We start from the raw sequence: 22,186 nt of genomic DNA on the forward strand, positions 1-22,186 counted from the left end.
ATGGGCGGGGGACTGCCCGGCAGCTCGCTCAGAAACACGCCGGTGGCCGTCGCGGGGTTCGGGGCCGTGGCGGGTCTGGCCGCGTTGGGCGTTCGCAAGATCATAAAGTATTAAAGCTTTCGTGACTGCATAAAATTACTCATTGGTTGAACACGAAATGTAACACTCTTCTGAAATTCGTGGTCCGCCAGGAAGTGTCTAGCTGTGTTGTTGGCCTGACTGGATGTGCTTCACGTAATATTTTTCAGGTTTGTTGAATTCTCGTCTCTCATCTTTTTGCTGTATTTACCGCCGTGATTTGTTCTTGACACCTTATGAAGATCGCTTGCGTTGTGATCGAAACGTCGTGATTGTTTTTTGTTTCAATATAATCTTATTGTATTTCTACATACATTTGCAAGATCCTCGGCGGATTCTGCTGAACCTTCCAAGCGGGACTAGGCCCCAATCGTGTCCGGCTCCCGTGCACGGCGTGCCCCACGGCGTCGTCGCCTCCGGCCGAGCTAAACGGAGCACCGCTACCGCGACCGCGGGGAAAAACATCGAGACTCTGAACGGACGCGGCACTCGTCCCCCCCCTCCCCTGCAAAGTTAAATTGTGGTGCTCAACGTTACCGTGGCGGTGGAGTCTTTGCAAAGATGCAGCTTGCAAATGCAGCTTTTTTGTTCTTTGGTTCTTTCGGTAAAGTCACGTAGAATGAGAATAAAATAATAAATTGATAAAATAAAATAACACAATAATATTCTCATTCTACGTGACTTTACCGAAAGAACCAAAGAAGATGAATCCTTGCAGTCACGAAAGCTTTCAATTAAAATGCAGCTTTTTTGTTTTGCGTGCCGATCTTCGCTGTCCCGTTAAGTTTCCGTTTCGTTAAAACCTGCCGCACGGGAGCGACGGGCCGCCGGGGTGCGTGGTGCCAAACCGTCGGTCGCGTTCTGTGGGGCCTGTCGGTGCTTTGTTAATGTTTTGAACCTCTCTGTGCGAGCGAGGCGTTTGCGTCTTTCCCAGCGAGAAAAACCCGACGGTCGAATGGAAATTGCTCCTGTTGGACGGCAACTGTTTTACTTTAATGGAGTCGTTAAATTCACGTTAGTCTGGCCTCAATGAGGCAGCATTGTAAGCGTTGGTAAAATTGAGCATTTCGGAAGCACTTATGTAAATTTTATTATTATTTTATTTAAATACAATTTCAGGACAGGGTGAAAGATTACAAACGTGTTAACGCGTGCGTTACATAGTTGCTACCGCGAACACGGCGAGGAATTGAATGACGCTTGCCATCACGGCAGCGTTTTGGCCATAAACAGAGCAATCAGTTCTCGTTGTTTTGGTCTTCATGCAACTCGAGCAAGCGGGAGTTGAATTTGGCAGCGGGCAGCAACAGCCGCTGCAGCGCCTTGCGTGAAAGTTGCAGGGTAGCAAAGCCTCAACTTGCAAACATATACGTTCTAGACTGTTCATATACGTTCTAGGCTGTTCATATACGTTCTAGACTGTTCATATACGTTCTAGACTGTTCATATACGTTCTAGACTGTTCATATACGTTCTAGACTGTTCATATACGTTCTAGACTGTTCATATACATTCTAGACTGTTCATATACGTTCTAGACTGTTCATATACGTTCTAGACTGTTCATATACGTTCTAGACTGTTTATATACGTCCTAGACTGTTCATATACGTTATGCGGGTGTTTAACCCACACAGTACCCCGGCGTTGCTACGACGACGCGCCACAGTAGCCACCATACACCCCCTGCACGCGCGCCACTCTAACGACTCGGAAGACCCTGGCCACTCCGAGGACAACCAGGATCTGGCCTGGCAGGTTGGCCCAACCCCCCGGGCCGAGATTGCTCCCCTGCATGATGCGTTACATGTGCCTTGGGCAGATTTACCTAAGGGGGAGGCCGATCAGCTGTGTGGGTTGTTACGGGAGTACACCGACGTGTTCAGCGAGCACGATTCAGATGTAGGCCGAACAGACCTTGTTAAGCACCAAATTGACACAGGTGCAGCCCGACCGATCAAACTCCCCGCATACCGGGTGGGCGTGCCCGAACGGACCCAGATCAAGGAGGCAGTCGTGGACATGCTACGTGATAACATAATTCACCCCTCGACGAGCCCCTGGTCTGCCCCGGTGGTGCTAGTGACGAAACAAGCAGTCACCCTCGGCGACGCCTTCCCCATACCGCGCATCGACGACACCTTTGACAGCCTCGCAGGAGCACGGTATTTTTCCACCCTCGATCTGGCGTCCGGGTACTGGCAGGTGGAGATGGCGGAGGAGGATCGGCCGAAAACCGCGTTTACCACCCCGATGGGGCTGTTCGAGTTTCGAGTGCTTCCGTTCGGACTCACTAACGCGCCCGCGACGTTCCAGCGGTTGATGGAGTTGGTAATGCGGGGCTTACAGTGGGAACAGTGCCTGATTTACCTGGATGACGTGATAGTGTTCAGCAGATCTCTGTCCGAGCACTGGTCCAGGTTGCGAGAGGTGTTCCAGCGACTACGAGCAGCCCATCTCAAGCTCAAGCCGCGTAAGTGCTACATTGCGCAGTGCGAGGTAGGGTACCTCGGACACCGAGTCAGCGAGGCGGGGGTGCGCACCGATCCGGAAAAGGTGCGCGCCGTAGTGGAATGGCCACGGCCCAGGAATCTGACGGAGATCAGGTCATTCTTGGGACTCGCCACCTATTATCGTCGATTTGTAAAGGGATTCAGCGAGATTGCACTTCCCCTCACCCAACTCACCTCCCCTAAGAACCCCTATCGATGGACGGAGGCCTGCCAGACGGCCTTCACCGCCCTCAAAGACCACCTCACCCACACCCCCACCCTAGCTTTCCCAGATTTCACCACGGACTTTATCTTGGACACCGACGCCTGCAGCAGTGGGCTGGCCGCGGTGCTGTCACAGGTGCAGGGTGGGGGGGGCAGATGGCGCAATGGCTGGCGCAGTTGCAGGAGTACAACCTGCAAATAGAGTACCGAGCTGGGCGTACGCACGCAAACGCGGACGCCTTGTCGAGGCGGCCCGCGGTGTGCGCCGAGACAAGGTTGGAGGAAGTCTGCCCGTGCTTCACGGGGGGGCGTTGCCGGCAGGTGGCAGGCCCCCAGGAGCGCACCGAGACTAACCCTCCCCCGGTGAGAGGCAGTGCAGTATGTGCCACAGACACCCCGGTAGGAGGAACCAGGGACCTGGCGGACCACTCGGCGGGCACGGGGCCCACACCCCGGGGCCCGACGGGTCGCGCAACCCCACCCGATCGGATCCAGGAGGACGTCGGCTGCGCCTTTCCGGGCCTGGACGACGTGCAGCTGAGACGGACCCAGCTGCGGGATCCGGATCTGGCGGCGGTGGAAGCGGCCCTACGGGAGAAGAAGGACGCCCTACCAGGACCCTGGAGTGGTTTGTATGCCCGGTTGTGCATGCAGAACGGGGTAGTACGAGAGCTGACTGAAGCCGGCCAGCCTGGGTGCATCTGTGTTCCCGCCCAGGTGCGACCCCAGCTGCTAAGACTGGTGCACGACCACCCGCTCGGGGGCCATGATGGGGAATGGCGCACTCGGGAAACCCTGCGTCGCCAGTATCTCTGGCCCAAGTTAGCACAAGACGTGCCCGCCTGGGTACAGGGCTGCCGCGCGTGCCAGCAATGCGGGCCGAAACCAGCGCGATACCAGGTACCCCTGAGACCGTTCCGCATCAGTCGAACGAATCAGCTGGTTGGGATCGACCTGCAAGGGCCATTCCCGCGATCCCACCGGGGCAACCGATATATTCTCGTAGCGGTGGAGTACTTCACACGCTATCCCGTAGCGGTGGCCATCCCCGATAAGACAGCCCTCGTAGTGGCCCGAGCGTTCGTGGAACACTACGTACTGAAGCACGGGATCCCCGAACGAGTCATTACCGACCAGGGTAGTGAGTTCGAGGCAGAGCTATTCCAGGCGCTGTGCCGGGAGTTCGGGATCCAGAAGGACCAACTACGGCGTACCACCCCCAGGCAAATGGGATGGTAAAGAGGATGAACCAGACTCTAGCCGGGAAGCTTAAACGCATGGCGGCCCCGAATCAACGGGACTGGGACGAACACCTCCCCTATGCTCTGTTCGCCTACACCACCACGGTACACACATCTACGGGACAGACCCCGTTCCTAATGATGTTTGGTCGTGAGTCTCGCCTACCCACAGATCTGCTGTTCGGTGTCCCTCCGCCGCAATGGGAGGAAGGGAGCCGCCCCGTGGAGCATCTGATGGAGACCCTACGAGGAGCGAGGGGCCGGGCCTACCCGCAAGGCGAGGCCGCACACCAGAGGCAGGAGCAGGGGACCCGACCCCGAATGGAGCCCTCCTTCTACTCGGCGGGCTCTAAGGTATGGCTGCACACCCCTCGCGTCAGGGCCGGGCAGGCGGGGAAGCTAACCACCTACTGGCGGGGACCCTGGACCGTGGGACGACAGATCTCCCCCTGGACGGTACTGATTCAAGGGGGGGAGAGAGGCCGGGAGATGGTGGTCAACGTCCGGCGACTAAAACCATGAATCGACTCCCTTTCATTCATGCTCACAACACCTACAGAACTGCATACGATCAATTGCGTTATTCCAATTCATAACCAAACCTCGTCACCGAGGCTCGACCACATAATCCATAACGACCTGCATTATCATACCCACGCCCACTCTCATAAATTAATACGATTATCTCTCGAATCTGCATAATTTATGTGCATAATTACACTGATTAACATAATTTCGGATAAATTAGGCACATTTCAAATTTCATTTAATTTTCATTATTTTCATCAATTTTCATAACACCTATATATACAACAGTAGGGTTAGCGGTTAGGGGTTAGGGTTCATTTGGATTCGGGGTTGGGAAAGGGTTAGGGGTTAGGGTTAATTTTTAGGGTTAGAGGGTTATGCTTAGGAGTTAGCGTTCGGGGTTATGGTTAGGGGATAAGGTTAGCTGTTAACGTTAGCTGTTAGGGTTATGGGTAGGGTTAGAGGTTAGGGTTAGGGGTTAAGGTCGGCGGTTAGGGTTTAAGGTTAGGGGTTAGGCACATCTGCCAAAAAACATTGCCAAGCTGCAGTGTGTACAAAATTATTTGGCAGGCGTCATGACGGGAACTGCAAAATCCGACCATGTTTGTCCAGTGCTCACTGAACTGCATTGGCTTCCTGTTCCCGAACTCATTCATTATAAGGTTGCACCCATTACATACAAAGCGCTTGCCACAAATGAACCACAATACCTTGCTGGTATCATCAAAAAGCATAAACGCTCATGCAAACTCTGGTCATCCTCGCACCAGCTTTTGGCTAGTCGTCGAATAAAGACGGTCGCTGCATTGCACGTTTTCAGATGCACTTCTGCAGCCATCTGGAATGTTCTTCCGATATTAGGAAGTTACTGGAGCTACGCATTTTTAAAATCTCGATCGAAAATACATTTTCTTGAGAACTGCTTTTGTGCTTAGTTTGTTGTCCTTCCCCCGCACCTCCGATGATCATGGATGGCTATGTACGGTGTGATAGAAGTTCAACATACACACCAACATGGACACTCGCTAAATAACCTAAACAACATGGACACTCGCTAGATAACCGAACGAACATGGACAGTCGCAAAATAACCTCACCATCATGGACACTCGCTAAATAACCTAACCATCATGAAACACTCGCTAAATTAACTAACCATCATGGACACTCGCTAAAATAACCTAACCATCATGGACACTGCTAAATAACCTCACCATCATGGACACTCGCTAAATAACCTAACCATCATGGACACTCGCTAAACAACCTAACCATCATGGACACTCGCTAAATTAACTAACCATCATGGACACTCGCTAAATAACCTAACCATCATGGACACTGCTAAATAACTTAACCATCTTGGACACTCGCTAAATAACTTAACCATCTTGGACAATCGCTAAATAACATAACCATCATGGACACTCGCTAAAATAACCTAACCATCATGGACACTGCTAAATAACCTCACCATCATGGACACTCGCTAAATAACCTAACCATCATGGACACTCGCTAAATAACCTAACCATTATGGACACTCGCTAAATAACCTAACCATCATGGATACTCGATAAATAACTTAACCAACATGGACACTCGATAAGTAACCTAACCATCAGGGACAACTTGCTAAATAACCTAACCATCATGGACACTCACTAAATAACCTAACCAACATGGACACTTGCAAAATGACCTAACCAACATGGACACTCGCTAAATAACCTAACCATCATGGACACTCGCTAAATAACCTAACCATCATGGACACTTGCAAAATAACCTAACCATCATGTACACTCGCTAAATAACCTAACCAACATGGACACTCGCTAAATAACCTAACCATCATGGACACTCGCTAAATAACCTAACCATCATGGACACTTGCAAAATAACCTAACCATCATGTACACTCGCTAAATAACCTAACCAACATGGACACTCGCTAAATAACATAACCATCATGGACACTCACAAAATAACCTCACCATCAGGGACACTCGCTAAATAACCTAACCATCATGGACACTCAATAAATAACCTAACTATCATGGACACTCACTAACTAACCTAACCAACATGGACACTCGCTAAATAACCTCACCATCATGGACACTCGCTAAATAACCTAACCATCATGGACACTCAATAAATAACCTAACCATCATGGACACTCAATATATAACCTAACCATCATGGACACTCGCTAAATAACCTAACCATCATGGACACTCGCTAAATAACCTAACCAACATGGACACTCACTAAATAACCTAACCAACATGGACACTAGAAAAATGACCTAACCAACATGGACACTCGCTAGGGATATTAGGGCCAGGGATATTAGGGCCAGGGATATTAAGGCCAGGGATATTAGGCCCAGGGATATTAGGGCCAGGGATATTAGGTCCAGCGATGTTAGGGCCAGGGATATTAGGGCCAGGGATATTAGGGCCAGGGATATTAGGGCCGATTACGTTCCGCGCTGCTTTATTCATTGGTGCGAGTTTTATATGTGCGTTGTTTTTGCCGTGGTCTATCCACTGTTAGATGAAAGCAGTCCGCCTCTTTTTAACGACCTTGCGACTCGCCTGTTTGTGTTGCGCGGCGAAACGATTGATGGTGACAGACGCCTTCGCTGGGTTGCGAGTGTGGCTTAGACGGCCACGGTGTCGATCTATTTCATCGGTTGGACGAGCATGTATTCAACCCGCCACCGAGCTCGCGCAAGTAGCCGGTTTGGCTGCAGGTTGCACCGCAAGTGATGGCGTCTTAAGAAACCGCGTGTCCAGCAGCTGTGGACAGAAAACGCCATAAGCATCATATAGGCCGCGGGACTCGGTTGGGGATCGGTGCAGTAGTACTACCCTTGTACGGTGCTTGTGATGCCTCGACACCTTCCAACTTGGTGTGGGAGAGTAGCAGCAGCACGAGACGTGCGTGTTGGCGCGGTCATTCTCTGATCCAGCAGTGTATTGACCTGATGACTGTTGGCGTCCCAAACCTGCTTGGAGAGTTGCCGCAGGTTTCCCTTCAAAAATATTCCTCGCTGGGTTCTTGATTGGTTTTATGTGCACATGGCTCAACACACGAGACCAGGCATCTGAATAATATATTTAACGTTTTTGTGCGGATTTAAATAATTTCCCGAGTGTTGACAATGTTTAATCTCCGTACAGGTCTTCTTGGATTAGATCGCGTAAATATGCAAATGTATCGTTAAACCTGCCACCGGCCGATTAGTAAGGTTTGTCACGTAATCAGAACATGCCAATTCGTTACTAGTACGGCACAAATCTGGTTGTCACCTGATGAAGCTAGGTGTAATTACTGGCAAAACGTCGTACTCAGATTGTAAATGTTGTGGCTTGGCTCTCCAACACTGATGTGCTGTACTAGTATACTACACAATACACTACACTATACAATACACTAGTGCTGTACTAGTAACGAATTGGCATGTTCAGTTTACGTGACAACCCTTACTAGTTGGCTGTCGGGTGGTGGCGGGTTTTATCGACACTTTTATATATTTACGCCATCTAACCCAAAACACTCTACTATGGATGATAGTGGTCGCGAAAGCCTACGTGTTAAACTTAATGTTTAATCTGCAATGCAGTAAATTGCCGATGTGTAGGGTATTCCACGCCACCAGACCTTAATGTTTACTGTTGTACGTAAACCGTTCTGGTGGTGTGGTTCGTTAAACTATCCTTTAGCCTTTGTCTACTGCGACCTATTCGATTTTGCCCAACCTCTTCGTGCTGAAAGCGTGCCATAGGTAATTGTAGACTTATGGGTGGCAATTGTTCTTATAAGGGCGAGTAAAATATAAACTTGAATATTGTTTTGTTTGGGAAGTCTGTCGTAATGTGACCTTGGTGCGAAGCATCTGAGCGGATATAAAACGCTGCGTGTCCAGGAAAATGACGTTTTGTGTGGTCTTTGCTTTCGGCTCTCTTTCTCCGTTAGGCAAAGCGCACGAAGAAGGTTGGCATTGTGGGCAAGTATGGCACGCGGTACGGCGCGTCCCTGCGTAAGATGGTGAAGAAAATCTAGATCAGCCAGCACGCCAAGTACACGTGCTCCTTCTGCGGCAAGGTGAGGGGCGCCAACCCACGTGGCAATAGGGGCACGTCTGGGCGTTATCCGGTGGCTCGCGCTGGTTGGGTCAAGTTGTGAGTGCCAGCCTGCAAAGGTCAAGATTGCAATTGGGTGGTGGTCGTCACCGGCAATGGTTGCCTCAATAGGTTTTTTTGCGAATAAAATTGGGCCTGGACTACTGTCCTTGGAGTTGCAGGGCAGAAAAAGCAGTCTCAGGTACGACTGCCTCGACCCTTAAACCGACTACAATAACAGGTCATCGGCTAATAAAGCAAGACTTTAAAGGACCGATAAAAAGTTAAACGTCGTTACCCCAAGGAGTGGCAGTGGCTGTTTCTGTCTGGGTAAATGGGATATGGCTTATTTCAATTTTAATTTCAGACGTTACACGTGACTAACCCAGGGTTTTGTCGCCTGTGTACACCGATCACTGTTCATTAAACACTCTTCTAGACATTCTCATTTGCTAGACACAACTCCCATCGCTTCCTCTGCCCTACCAATTTGCCGTGGTTGCTCATGATAAATGCACTACCAGTGAAGATTTCCATCCACAATTCCCATAAATTGCCCTCGTGTTGTCCTTAACAAATTGGGGTCCTCGTGTTTTAGTACACGCACACGTGTTGTGCTCACGCTTGTTAACTGTGTGCCTTGACCGGTGATTTCCGCTCAGTGTACCTGTGGTGCTCGTGTTGTCCTTGTGAAAGCCAGACCAAGATGAAGAGGAGGGTGGTGGGCATCTGGCACTGCGGCTCGTGCACGAAGACCGTGGCAGGAGGTGCATGGACCTACAAGTACGTCTTGCACGCTATGTTGAGCCAAAGCCTAAGATGCTTTTACCGTTCCTTATCGTTTTCTGTAATATTTTCAAAGGTAATTATTTTCAAAATGACCAAGGTGTGTATTATTAGGATGAAGGTTTAGAAGTGTTTATTACGATGTCACCCAATGTGTGTAACCGCCCGTTCCTCCTTCAGCACGACCTCGGCTGTCACAGTGAGGTCTGCCATCCGCCGCCTGCGTGAGCTGAAGGACCAGCGAGGGACCCTTCCCACACTGCTCACACCACCGTCCTAGCACACCAGGGAGATCACAATAAAGTGTATATGAACCAGCATCAGTGCCTGTGCGTTTTTTGTTCTGTGCAGTGTGCTCTTCATTTCTGCATCATTGCTCGCGAATTGGGAAATGACAAAGCACCATTGCTGCCACCCCCCCCCTCACATCGCTAATGCCCACTTAGTGACCAGTGATGCTGCGTTCATTCACATGGTGCCACTTGGGTGAGCTGGTGCAAGGCATCTCAAGTTGTACTGCAGAGTTGTATTAAGTGTTGAGGACATTGGTAATGAACAAGTATTTGAAACATCACAAACCAACACGTTTAGATTTTGTAATCAGGCGAGGGCAGGAGGCAAGGCCCCGCGTGGCTAGGCCCCGCGCTGTAAAGTTCCAACCTGGACATCGATTCCCATGCTCGCTGCTACTCAACTGACATCCCTACGAGAGAGAGCTAGGCTCTACCTTGGTAAACAACAACAACCACCACAACCACCACCACCACAACGATGAGAATTTCTCACCTCGGATTTCAGTGCAAGCGCGCACACGGCAGCTTCCTGTTGCCTCGCGACAGCAGTAAGTAGTATGACGTCACTTCCCTCCCACGAGCGGCTCTCGAAGTGAATAAATTATGTTAATGAGACCAGACCATACGTCGAGGGATGGGGGCGTGGGCGCTGAACCCGTCGCAATAAATTCGCGACGGCTTTAACGAACACATTATGTTAATGAGCCGCCAGTCACTGGGCGTAGCTTTGCCCAAATAAGGATTGCCACTGGACCGATATCGGCAGTGACCCAGGCGGAGGTGACGTCACGCTCAAGAGCTCGGTGGACGGAGGAGGGGTGAATACCTTGGTGACATGACGTCACTAGCAAGGTACACCTCCCCCTTGCGTTTCACGCCGATGAGGTATGGCAGAGTGGTGACGTCACAGAGTTGGAGTTTAAGTTGATTTAGATTCATTTTCTACTGCTCCCTCCCTTGGGTGTGTGAGCTCAGCAACAACAACGTGGACATTATTGTGTATACACTGTGTGTGTACACTGTGTGTGTGTACACTGTGTCACTGTTTGTGTGTACACTGTGTGTGTACACTGTGTGTGTGTACACTGTGTGTGTATACTGTGTGTGTGTATACAGTGTGTGTCCGCATTGAACCGAACCCCCGGCAAGGCCATCTACTTAATGACGAGAGAAAATTCACACGAAATGAAGTCTTCCAGATGTAAATTGATACAAGCTTTTAATGAAGAAATAAAATCATCTAACTCAAAACACAACACAATTCAAAGATGTTTCATTCTAAAACTTCAAAACGGAGCATGGGGTACTTGCGTGAATGCGTCCTTCGTGTGCAAATGTTGAATGCGTCCTTCGTGTGCAAATGTTGTGACTTTCCTGGCCTGAAGGCCGTCAACGTGTTGGACCTTTATTGGTGCACAGCGTCTCAACAACAGCAGTGGGGTTTGCTTCAACCGATGGTTACGAACATCCAGACGTGAATCAGCAAGGACCATATCTAGTCCCAGTTAGACAAAATCAACGTCAACACGTAAGACAAAACTACAATTTGTGTTGTAGAGAATGTACCTCCTCCTATACGTGTAACCTTCAAGTGGTATGCCTTGTAACTGATGAATGATCCGAGCGTGCTCCCTATTTCAAGGAAAATGAGTTGCTCCAGAGGCAAACGCTTCGTGAAACACAAAAGTACCCTTTGACCTGTATCACAAGAACAACGGGTCTCACCTGACTTCTCTGTACAGGTTACTTCCAAAACACACACACACACTTTGTCCTAACATCACTTATTCAATGTGTGACCTCAGACAAAATGATACATGTACGCGCACAATCAGACAAGTATTCATTCTAAATCATTGACGGGCATATTAACAACATTGAATTACTGCAGCGAAATTGACTGCATCACGTTACATCGTATTAACAAGAAGTAATTTTACAAATACGCACCGTCTGCTTAACAGTGTATGTACAACAAACTATTGTTGCGTCATTCAAAACGAGAAGGCCGTTGCATGCTGGCGTCTGGGTCAAAATGTAGCAAATTCTAAACATTACGCTACAAATAATAGATCACGGCGTTTCGAATGGCAACACAAGCAATCATCATCAGGTGGGACAAGCACAGCAGCAATAAGAAACTGCTGGAGTAGGCGCCTACTACTTCAGCAGTTTCTCTTGCTGTGGTTGTCCCACCTGATGACGATTGCTTGTGTTGTGATCTAAACGCCGTGATCTGTTATGTTTCTACCCACGTGGTGACTTTACCGAAAGAACTCAAGAGTGTGGATTCCTGCAGTCACGAAAGCGTCGAATCAAGATTGCCTATAAACGACACAACTGAGATGACGCATCAATCATCGCCCCCTACTGACAGGCTCTTGTTCACATGCAGGCCGGTGCAGGGCCACCACCTTGTGCCACACAGGGGCAGCTGCTACTTGGGGATGCTCTTCGAGTGCTTCAGACGAGGTACAAAACTCCCGAGTTGCTGAGGCAGTTAAGCAAGCACCGTGTAAATGCAATTATTATGATAACATAGTGAATGCTTGGGGGCTTATTGTCTCTCGCTCCTGGTGAGAGATTGACCCAACCCACAGGTCCACAAAGACTGGCCGCTCTTACTAGGAGCAGAGTGTTCAACTTCACGTTCTTGTCATTAAAGGCCTGTGACAAAGGTGCATCTATTGTAGCGACATTGTCTCTGGCTTACACATCTACCGGGTCTCCACTTGACTTTGTATTGTCTAGGAAGTCCACCCACACCTCCACTTCCACAAACTGCTGGGAGTTGCCTCGCTCTGCCTCACAGTCAGAATTCTCCTCCTGCTTCACGTTGCCTCCATCGATGTGAAGGTCCCATTTTAGAGTTTCATCTTCTTCACATTTCACCTTCACTTCTTCACTCTTCACCATCACCTCTTCCCTCTTCACCATCACTTCTTCCCTCTTCACCTTCACTTCTTCCCTCTTCACCATCACCTCTTCATATTTCACCTCGATACCTTTAAAAGTGTCCAAGCTGGGATTTTCTTCCGGGTCTTGTTTCAAGAGGGATGGGCTTATTGTGGCACTTTGACTTTCACAAGCTGATTTCAGACTCCACTCCTTGTGGATCATCTGATGCTTCTGTGTTTTCCGGTGTTCTATAAGATGTGGTTGCTGTGCAAACGCCTTCCCGCACGGAGTGCACCTGAAGGGTTTCTCTCCCGTGTGTGTTCTCTGGTGTATTACAAGAGAGGATGAAAGTGTAAACGCCTTCCCACACAGAGTACACTTGAAGGGTTTCTCTCCCGTGTGTGTTCTCTGGTGTGTTACAAGATTACATGACTGTGTAAACGCCATCGCGCATATCGTGCACCTGAAGGGTTTCTCTCCCGTGTGTGTTCTCTGGTGTTTTACAAGATCAGATGACTGTGCAAACGCCTTCACGCACATCGTGCACCTGAAGGGTTTCTCTCCCGTGTGTGTTCTCTGGTGGTTCTGAAAAACTGATGGCCATGCAAATGCCTTGTTACACACAGTACATTTGAAGGGTTTCTCTCCTGTGCGAGTTCTCTGGTGCCGTGTCAAATTTCCAGTCCGGTCCGTGCTGTATGCACGCCGGTCGCATTGTTGACTTGTCGTACCGAGCTGCGCTGAGTGCCTTTGCTTCATCAGACCAAATCTGCAGAGGAAGCGTCAGCCGCAGACAGAAAAAAATAATATCCACACCATCTACACGTCAGGCACAGAGGAATGCACACGTGACTTACACGTCTATACTTATTAATATATTCATGATGTAGTGAAAAGTTTCCCAAATTCATCAGATTTGATGAACGTGCAAACGCCTTCCCGCACAGAGTGCACCTGAAGGGTTTCTCTCCACGGGCTGTTATGTCACACAATGAGAGGGAAAATGTCATTAATATGCCTGGAAGCCTTCATATCTTCAAGATGAATGTTAACTCAAAACTCTAAGCACACAATTTCGGCTGTCTGGCTACAAAAGGAATATTTATGAAAGCTAAATTCAGCTGACATAGCAAAGGGTGTTGAAAACAATACTTTTTGATTTAAAGCTTTCGTGAGTGCAGTAATTCATATTCTTAGCTCTTTCGGTAAAGTCACGTTGAGGGGAAACAGTAAAATAATACAATATATATAAAACAAAAAAAATTATCATGACGTTTCTACCATAACACAAACGGTCGTCATCAGGTGTGAAAAAACCAATGGCAAGAAACATTAGAAAGAAGTGTCGGTTTGCATTAATTTATTAATTCTTAAAAAGGTGTATTTACTTATTAAAAAACCATCAGCGCCATGCGCAGCGATTTGGCAGTTTATTTAGAAGGACTAGTCCATCTATGTTCTGAAAAGAGGAGGGGGGAGACGAAAAATTAATGTATGCTGTCTGAAAGCCACCGTAAGCGTGAACAATCAATTAAGACCTGAAATGGTTTATCAAATCCTTCCAATGATTGCTAAGCCAGAATCCATCTTCTCGGTTGAAATTGTCTCTGTGCTTGTATATGTGGATAGCCTCATGAACGAATCTCTCATGGTAGCCAGATGGCTTACAAAGAACCTCTGTCTTGGAAAAGTCAATGTCATGTGAGCCTACTGAATTATAACAATGATCTGCCACGGCCGAGGTGTTGGTCCTACCGTGTTTAAGGTCTGCTTTGTGTTCACGAATGCGGTCCGAGACATGGCGTTTGGTTTCTCCAATGTAACTACTACCACAGAGGCAACTTAGTTTGTAGACCCCAGGGTACTGTATGCCCGGAATCACATCTTTTACAGACGGAACCAGATCACGGATTTTATGTAATGTGTTGAAACGGACCTGGATCTTGTGTTTATTCAAGAATTTGGAGATCTTTTTTGTGATCCCCGCAATGTAGGGTAAAGTGACTGCCTATGTGTTCCTGGTCGGATATGCATTGGGCTCTAAGCACGTACACCAAGCTCTTAAGGCTAATGGTTACTCCGCCTATACAATCCGCAAAGCTATCACTCAAATCATGAAGAAGGACCCTCTTGAGGAGCATTTCAAAACCATCACTTTACTCTACATTGCGGGGCTCACAAAAAGATCTCCAAAATCTTGAATAAACACAAGATCCAGGTCCGTTTCAACACATTACATAAAATACGTGATCTGGTTCCGTCTGTAAAAGATGTGATTCCGGACATACAGTACCCTGGTGTCTACAAACTAAGTTGCCTCTGTGGTAGTAGTTACATTGGAGAAACCAAACGCCATGTCTCGGACCGCATTCGTGAACACAAAGCAGACCTTAACCACGGTAGGACCAACACCTCGGCCGTGGCAGATCATTGTTATAATTCAGTAGGCTCACATGACATTGACTTTTCCAAGACAGGGGTTCTTTGTAAGCCATCTGGCTACCATGAGAGATTCGTTCATGAGGCTATCCACATATACAAGCACAGAGACAATTTCAACCTAGAAGATGGATTCTGGCTTAGCAATTATTGAAAGGATTTGATAAACGATTTCAGGTCCTAATTTATTGTTCACGCTTACGGTGCCTTTCAGACAGCATACATTAATTTTTCGTCTCCCCCCTCCTCTTTTCAGAACATAGATGGACTCGTCCTTCTAAATAAACTGCCAAATCGCTGCGCATGGCGCTGACGTTTTTATAAATAAAAACACTGTTTTAAAAATAAACTGCCACACCTGATGACGACCTTTTGTGTTATGGTCAAAACGTCATGATAATTTTTATAGTTTTATATATATTTTATTATTTTATTGTTTTCCTTCAACGTGACTTTACCGAAAGAGCTAAGAATATGAAAACAATACTATTTGTGTTATGCAGAAATTAATGTTCAATCACAACTTAGAGGTGTGAATCCAGGCTCAGATGTCCTTGAATGCTGGGATGAACAGATCCGACATCAGCTGAATGTGTGTGCTATGTTCACCTCCTGTTTCCATTCTAATAAGAGTTCCAGAGGAAAACGAAAAATAAACTATTGTTTTGATATAACCTCCGTGTTTAACAGAGTTAATAGACTTTACTGCAAACACAAACTTGACACTGTCACACACTGCCATGAGTAAACAGGTGGTGGTGTGACCAGAACCATGCCTGGCCACCTTCATCTGCTCAGCATTAATTCTTCCTCACTCCACCAAGTAATGAATCGAGGATCAATCAACATAGCCGAGGCTATCCGTGTCTCTGTCTCTCTCTCCCCTTGGTGAAGGTGTTCCCTTCCACACATTCAGAGTCAACAGCGGCACGCGCTTAGCGTCTTTGACCGATAGATACATTGACGCACGTATTGTTGGTTCTTTCAGTAAAGTCACGTAGATAGAAAATAAAAATAACAGATTAAATTCAATAAGATAAAGACCACTTGTGTTGCGATCGAAACGTCGTGGGTTTTTTGCTTTATTTTAATTTTTTATTTTATTTTTTATTTTATTTCCTATCTACGTGACTTTACCGAAAGAACCAAGAATATTAATTCCTGCAGTCACCAAAGTTTTAAGTCAAAACATTCACACACGTTGACAAAGCCTCACCTTGTGTTGTTGTGGGCAGGTCGCTTCTGATAACAAGAGCGGTATAGCAGCTCAAGCGGGCTTGGCCTGCTAACAAAAGAAAATAAAAAACTCCGTGAATATTTACAATAAAACAAAGTTACAAAGTGGCAAGCCGGGTGAAGACAAATTAAACTTAAGAGAGATAATTAAAGTGAATGCAATCAGGCGAGGGCAGGAGGCAAGGCCCCGCGTGGCTAGGCCCCGCGTTGTAAAGTTCCAACCTGGACATCGATTCCCATGCTCGCTGCTACTCAACTGACATCCCTACGAGAGAGAGAGGCTCTACTTTGGTAAACAACAACAACCACCACCACAACCACCACCACAACGATGAGAATTTCTCACCTCAGATTTCAGTGCAAGCGCGCACACGGAAGCTTCCTGTTACCTCGCGACAGCAGGAAGTAGTATAACGTCACTTCTCTCCCAAGAGCGGCTCTGTAACTGAATAAATTATGTTAATGAGGCCGGCACATATGTCGAGGGCTGGGTGCGTGGTCGCTCAACCTGTCGCAATAAACTCGCGACGGCTTTAACGGATACATTATGTTAATGAGCCGCCAGTCACTGGGCGTTGCTTTGCCCTAATAAGGATTGCCACTGGAACGATATCGGCAGTGACACAAGCGGAGGTGACGTCACGCTCAAGAGCGCAGTGACGTCACTAGCGAGGTACACCTCCCCCTGGCGTTTCACGCCGATGAGGGAATGCAGAGTGGTGACGTCACAGAGTTGAAGTCTAAGTTGATTTAGATTCATTTTACATTGCTCCCTCCCTTGGGTGTGTGAGCTCAGCAACAACGTGGACATTATTGTGTATACACTGTGTGTGTGGACACTGTGTATGTACACTATGTGTGTCACTGTGTGTATACACTGTGTGTGTGTACACACAGTGTGTACACTGCGTGTGTGTGTACACTGTTTGTGTCACTGTGTCACTGTGTGTGTGTCACTGTGCCTGGCACAAACGTCGTGGTGACGTCACCGCCACTTAGTGGCGAATGGCGTTTGTTGTTGTGTCACTGTGTACCCTGTGTGTACACTGTGTATCTACACTGTGTGTGTACACTGTGTGTACACTGTGTGTGTGTCACTGTCACTGTGTGTACACTGTGTGTGTGTCCACTGTGTACCCTGTGTGTACACTACGTGTGTACACTGTATGTGTGTACAGTGTGTACACTATGTGTACACTTCTTCCCTCTTCACCTTCACTTCTTCCCTCTTCACCATCACCTCTTCATATTTCACCTCGATACCTTTAAAAGTGTCCAAGCTGGGATTTTCTTCCGGGTCTTGTTTCAAGAGGGATGGGCTTATTGTGGCACTTTAATATCCCTGGCCCTAATATCCCTGGCCCTAATATCCCTGGCCCTGATATCCCTGGTCCTGATATCCCTGGCCCTAATATCCCTGGCCCTAATATCCCTGGCCCTAATATCCCTGGCCCTAATATCCCTGGCCCTAATATCCCTGGCTCTAATATCCCTGGCCCTAATATCCCTGGCCCTAATATCCCTTGCCCTAAAATCCCTGGCCCTAATATCCCTGGCCCTAATATCCCTGGCCCTAATATCCCTGGCCCTAATATCCCTGGCTCTAATATCCCTGGCCCTAATATCCCTGGCCCTAATATCCCTGGCCCTAATATCGCTGGCCCTAATATCCCTGGCCATAATATCCCTGGCCCTAATATCCCTGGCCCTAATATCCCTGGCCCTATTATCCCTGGCCCTGATATCCCTGGCCCTAATATCCCTGGCCCTAATATCCCTGGCCCTAATATCCCTGGCCCTAATATCCCTGGCCCTAATATCCCTGGCTCTAATATCCCTGGCCCTAATATCCCTGGGCCCTAATATCCCTTGCCCTAAAATCCCTGGCCCTAATATCCCTGGCCCTAATATCCCTGGCCCTAATATCCCTGGCCGTAATATCCCTGGCCCTAATATCCCTCGCCCTAATATCCCTGGCCCTAATATCCCTGGCCCTAATAACCCTGGCCCTAATATCCCTGGCCCTAATATCCCTGGTGCTAATATCCCTGGCCCTAACATCCCTGGCCCTAATATCCCTGGCCCTAATATCCCTGGACCTAATATCCCTGCCCTAATATCCCTGGCCCTAATATCCCTGGCCCTAATATCCCTGGCCCTAATATCCCTGGCCCTAACATCGCTGGACCTAATATCCCTGGCCCTAATATCCCTGGGCCTAATATCCCTGGCCTTAATATCCCTGGCCCTAATATCCCTGGCCCTAATATCCCTGGCCCTAATATCCCTGGGCATAATATGCCTGGCCCTAATAGTCCTGGCCCTTATATCCCTGGCCCTAATATACCTGGCCCTAATATCCCTGTCCTAATATCCCTGGCCCTAATATCCCTGGCCCTATTATCCTTGGCCTTAATATCCCTGGCCTTAATATCCCTGGCCCTAATATCCCTGGCCCTAATATCCCTGCCCCTAATATCCCTGGCCCTAATATCCCTGGCCCTAATACACCTGGCCCTAAAATCCCTGGCCCTAATATCCCTGGCCCTAATATCCCTGGCCCTAATATCCCTGGCCCTAATATCCCTGGCTCTAATATCCCTGGCCCTAATATCCCTGGGCCCTAATATCCCTTGCCCTAAAATCCCTGGCCCTAATATCCCTGGCCCTAATATCCCTGGCCCTAATATCCCTGGCCGTAATATCCCTGGCCCTAATATCCCTGGCCTTAATATCCCTGGCCCTAATATCCCTGGCCCTAGTATCCCTGGCCCTAATATCCCTGGGCATAATATGCCTGGCCCTAATAGTCCTGGCCCTTATATCCCTGGCCCTAATATACCTGGCCCTAATATCCCTGTCCTAATATCCCTGGCCCTAATATCCCTGGCCCTAATATCCCTGGCCCTAGTATCCCTGGCCCTAATATCCCTGGGCATAATATGCCTGGCCCTAATAGTCCTGGCCCTTATATCCCTGGCCCTAATATACCTGGCCCTAATATCCCTGTCCTAATATCCCTGGCCCTAATATCCCTGGCCCTATTATCCTTGGCCTTAATATCCCTGGCCTTAATATCCCTGGCCCTAATATCCCTGGCCCTAATATCCCTGCCCCTAATATCCCTGGCCCTAATATCCCTGGCCCTAATACACCTGGCCCTAATATCCCTGGCCCTAATATCCCTGGCCCTAATATCCCTGGCCTTAATATCCCTGGCACTAATATCCCTGGCCCTAATAACCCTGGACCTAATATCCCTGGTCCTAACATCCCTGGCCCTAATATCCCTGGCCCTAATATCCCTGGCCCTAAAATCCCTGGCCCTAATATCCCTGGCCCTAACATCCCTCGCCCTAATATCCCTGCCCTAATATCCTTGGTCCTAATATCCCTGGCCCTAAAATCCCTGGCCCTAATATCCCTGAACCTAATATCCCTGGCCCTAATATCCCAGGCCCTAATATCCCTGGCCCTAATATCCCTGGCCCTAATATCCCTGGCCCTAATATCCCTGCCCCTAATATCCCTGGTCCTAATATCCCTGGCCCTAATATCCCTGGCCCTAATATCTCTGGACCTAATATCCCTGGCCCTAATATCCGGGGCCCTAATATCCCTGGCCCCAATATCCCTGGCCCTAATATCCCTGGCCCTAAAATCCCTGGCCCTAATATCCCTGGCCCTAATATCCCTGGCCCTAATATCCCTGGCCCTAATATCCGTGGCCCTAATATCCGTGGCCCTAATATCCCTGGCCCTAATATCCCTGGCCCTAATATCCCTGGCCCTAATATCCCTGGCCCTAATATCCCTGGCCCTAATATCCCTGGCCATAATATCCCTGGCCCTAATATCCCTGGCCCTAATAATGCTGGCCCTAATCTCCCTGGCCCTAATATCCCTGGCCCTAATATCCCTGGCCCTAATATCCCTGGCCCTGATATCCCTGGCACTGATATCCCTGGCCCTAATATCCCTGGCCCTAATATCCCTGGCCCTAATATCCTTGGCCCTAATATCCCTGGCCCTAATATCCCTGGCTCTAATATCGCTGGCCCTAATATCCCTGGCCCTAATATCCATTGCCCTAAAATCCCTGGCCCTAATATCCCTGGCCCTAATATCCCTGGCCCTAATATCCCTGGCACTAATATCCCTGGCTCTAATATCCCTGGCCCTAATATCCCTGGCCCTAATATCCCTGGCCCTAATATCGCTGGCCCTAATATCCCTGGCCATAATATCCCTGGCCCTAATATCCCTGGCCCTAATATCCCTGGCCCTAATATCCCTGGCCCTGATATCCCTGGCCCTAATATCCCTGGCCCTAATATCCCTGGCCCTAATATCCCTGGCCCTAATATCCCTGGCCCTAATATCCCTGGCTCTAATATCCCTGGCCCTAATATCCCTGGGCCCTAATATCCCTTGCCCTAAAATCCCTGGCCCTAATATCCCTGGCCCTAATATCCCTGGCCCTAATATCCCTGGCCCTAATATCCCTGGCCCTAATATCCCTGGCCCTAATATCCCTCGCCCTAATATCCCTCGCCCTAATATCCCTGGCCGTAATATCCCTGGCCCTAATAACCCTGGCCCTAATATCCCTGGCCCTAATATCCCTGGCGCTAATATCCCTGGCCCTAACATCCCTGGCCCTAATATCCCTGGCCCTAATATCCCTGGACCTAATATCCCTGCCCTAATATCCCTGGCCCTAATATCCCTGGTCCTAATATCCCTGGCCCTAATATCCCTGGCCCTAACATCGCTGGACCTAACATCCCTGGCCCTAATATCCCTGGGCCTAATATCCCTGGCCTTAATATCCCTGGCCCTAATATCCCTGGCCCTAATATCCCTGGCCCTAATATCCCTGGGCATAATATGCCTGACCCTAATATTCCTGGCCCTTATATCCCTGGCCCTAATATCCATGGCCCAATATCCCTGGCCCTAATATCCCTGCCCCTAATATCCCTGGCCCTAAAATCCCTGGCCCTAATATCCCTGGCCCTAATATCCCTGGCCCTAATATCCCTGGCCCTAATATCCCTGGCCCTAATATCCCAGGCCCTAATATCCCTGGCCCTAATATCCCTGGCCATAATATGCCTGGCCCTAATATCCCTGGCCCTTATATCCCTGGCCCTAATATCCCTGGCCCTAATATCCCTGGCGCTAATATCCCTGGCCCTAATATCCCTGGCCCTAATATCCCTGGCCCTAATATCCGTGGCCCTAATATCCCTGGCCCTAATATCCCTGGCACTAATATCCCTGGCCCTAATATCCCTGGCCCTAATATCCCTGGCCCTAATTTCCCTGGCCATAATATCCCTGGCCCTAATATCCCTGGCCCTAATAACGCTGGCCCTAATCTCCCTGGCCCTAATATCCCTGGCCCTAATATCCCTGGCCCTAATATCCTTGGCCCTAATATCCCTGGCCCTAATATCCCTGGCCCTAATATCCCTGGCCCTCATATCCCTGGCCCTGATATCCCTGGCCCTGATATCCCTGGCCCTAATATCCCTGGCCCTAATATCCCTGGCCCTAATATCCCTGGCCTTAATATCCCTGGCCCTAATATCCCTGGCTCTAATATCCCTGGCCCTAATATCCCTAGCCCTAATATCCCTTGCCCTAAAATCCCTGGCCCTAATATCCCTGGCCCTAATATCCCTGGCCCTAATATCCCTGGCCCTAATATCCCTGGCCCTAATATCCCTGGCCCTAATATCCCTAGCCCTAATATCCCTGGCCCTAATATCCCTGGCACTAATATCCCTGCCCTAATATCCCTGGCCCTAATATCCCTGGCCCTAATATCC

At 48.8% G+C, this 22,186-nt stretch overlaps 1 pseudogene; it reads left to right on the forward strand.

Moving 5' to 3' along the window:
• LOC142917324 (large ribosomal subunit protein eL43-like) lies at positions 1-9,801 on the forward strand (annotated as a pseudogene).
• The last annotated feature ends 12,385 nt before the right edge of the window (positions 9,802-22,186 follow it).

This window comes from Petromyzon marinus, unplaced genomic scaffold (genome assembly GCF_048934315.1).
Source record: "Petromyzon marinus isolate PM22_M1 ecotype Great Lakes invasive population unplaced genomic scaffold, UKy_Petmar_22M1.pri1.0 PM_G_Scaffold_46, whole genome shotgun sequence".
NCBI lineage: Eukaryota > Metazoa > Chordata > Hyperoartia > Petromyzontiformes > Petromyzontidae > Petromyzon > Petromyzon marinus.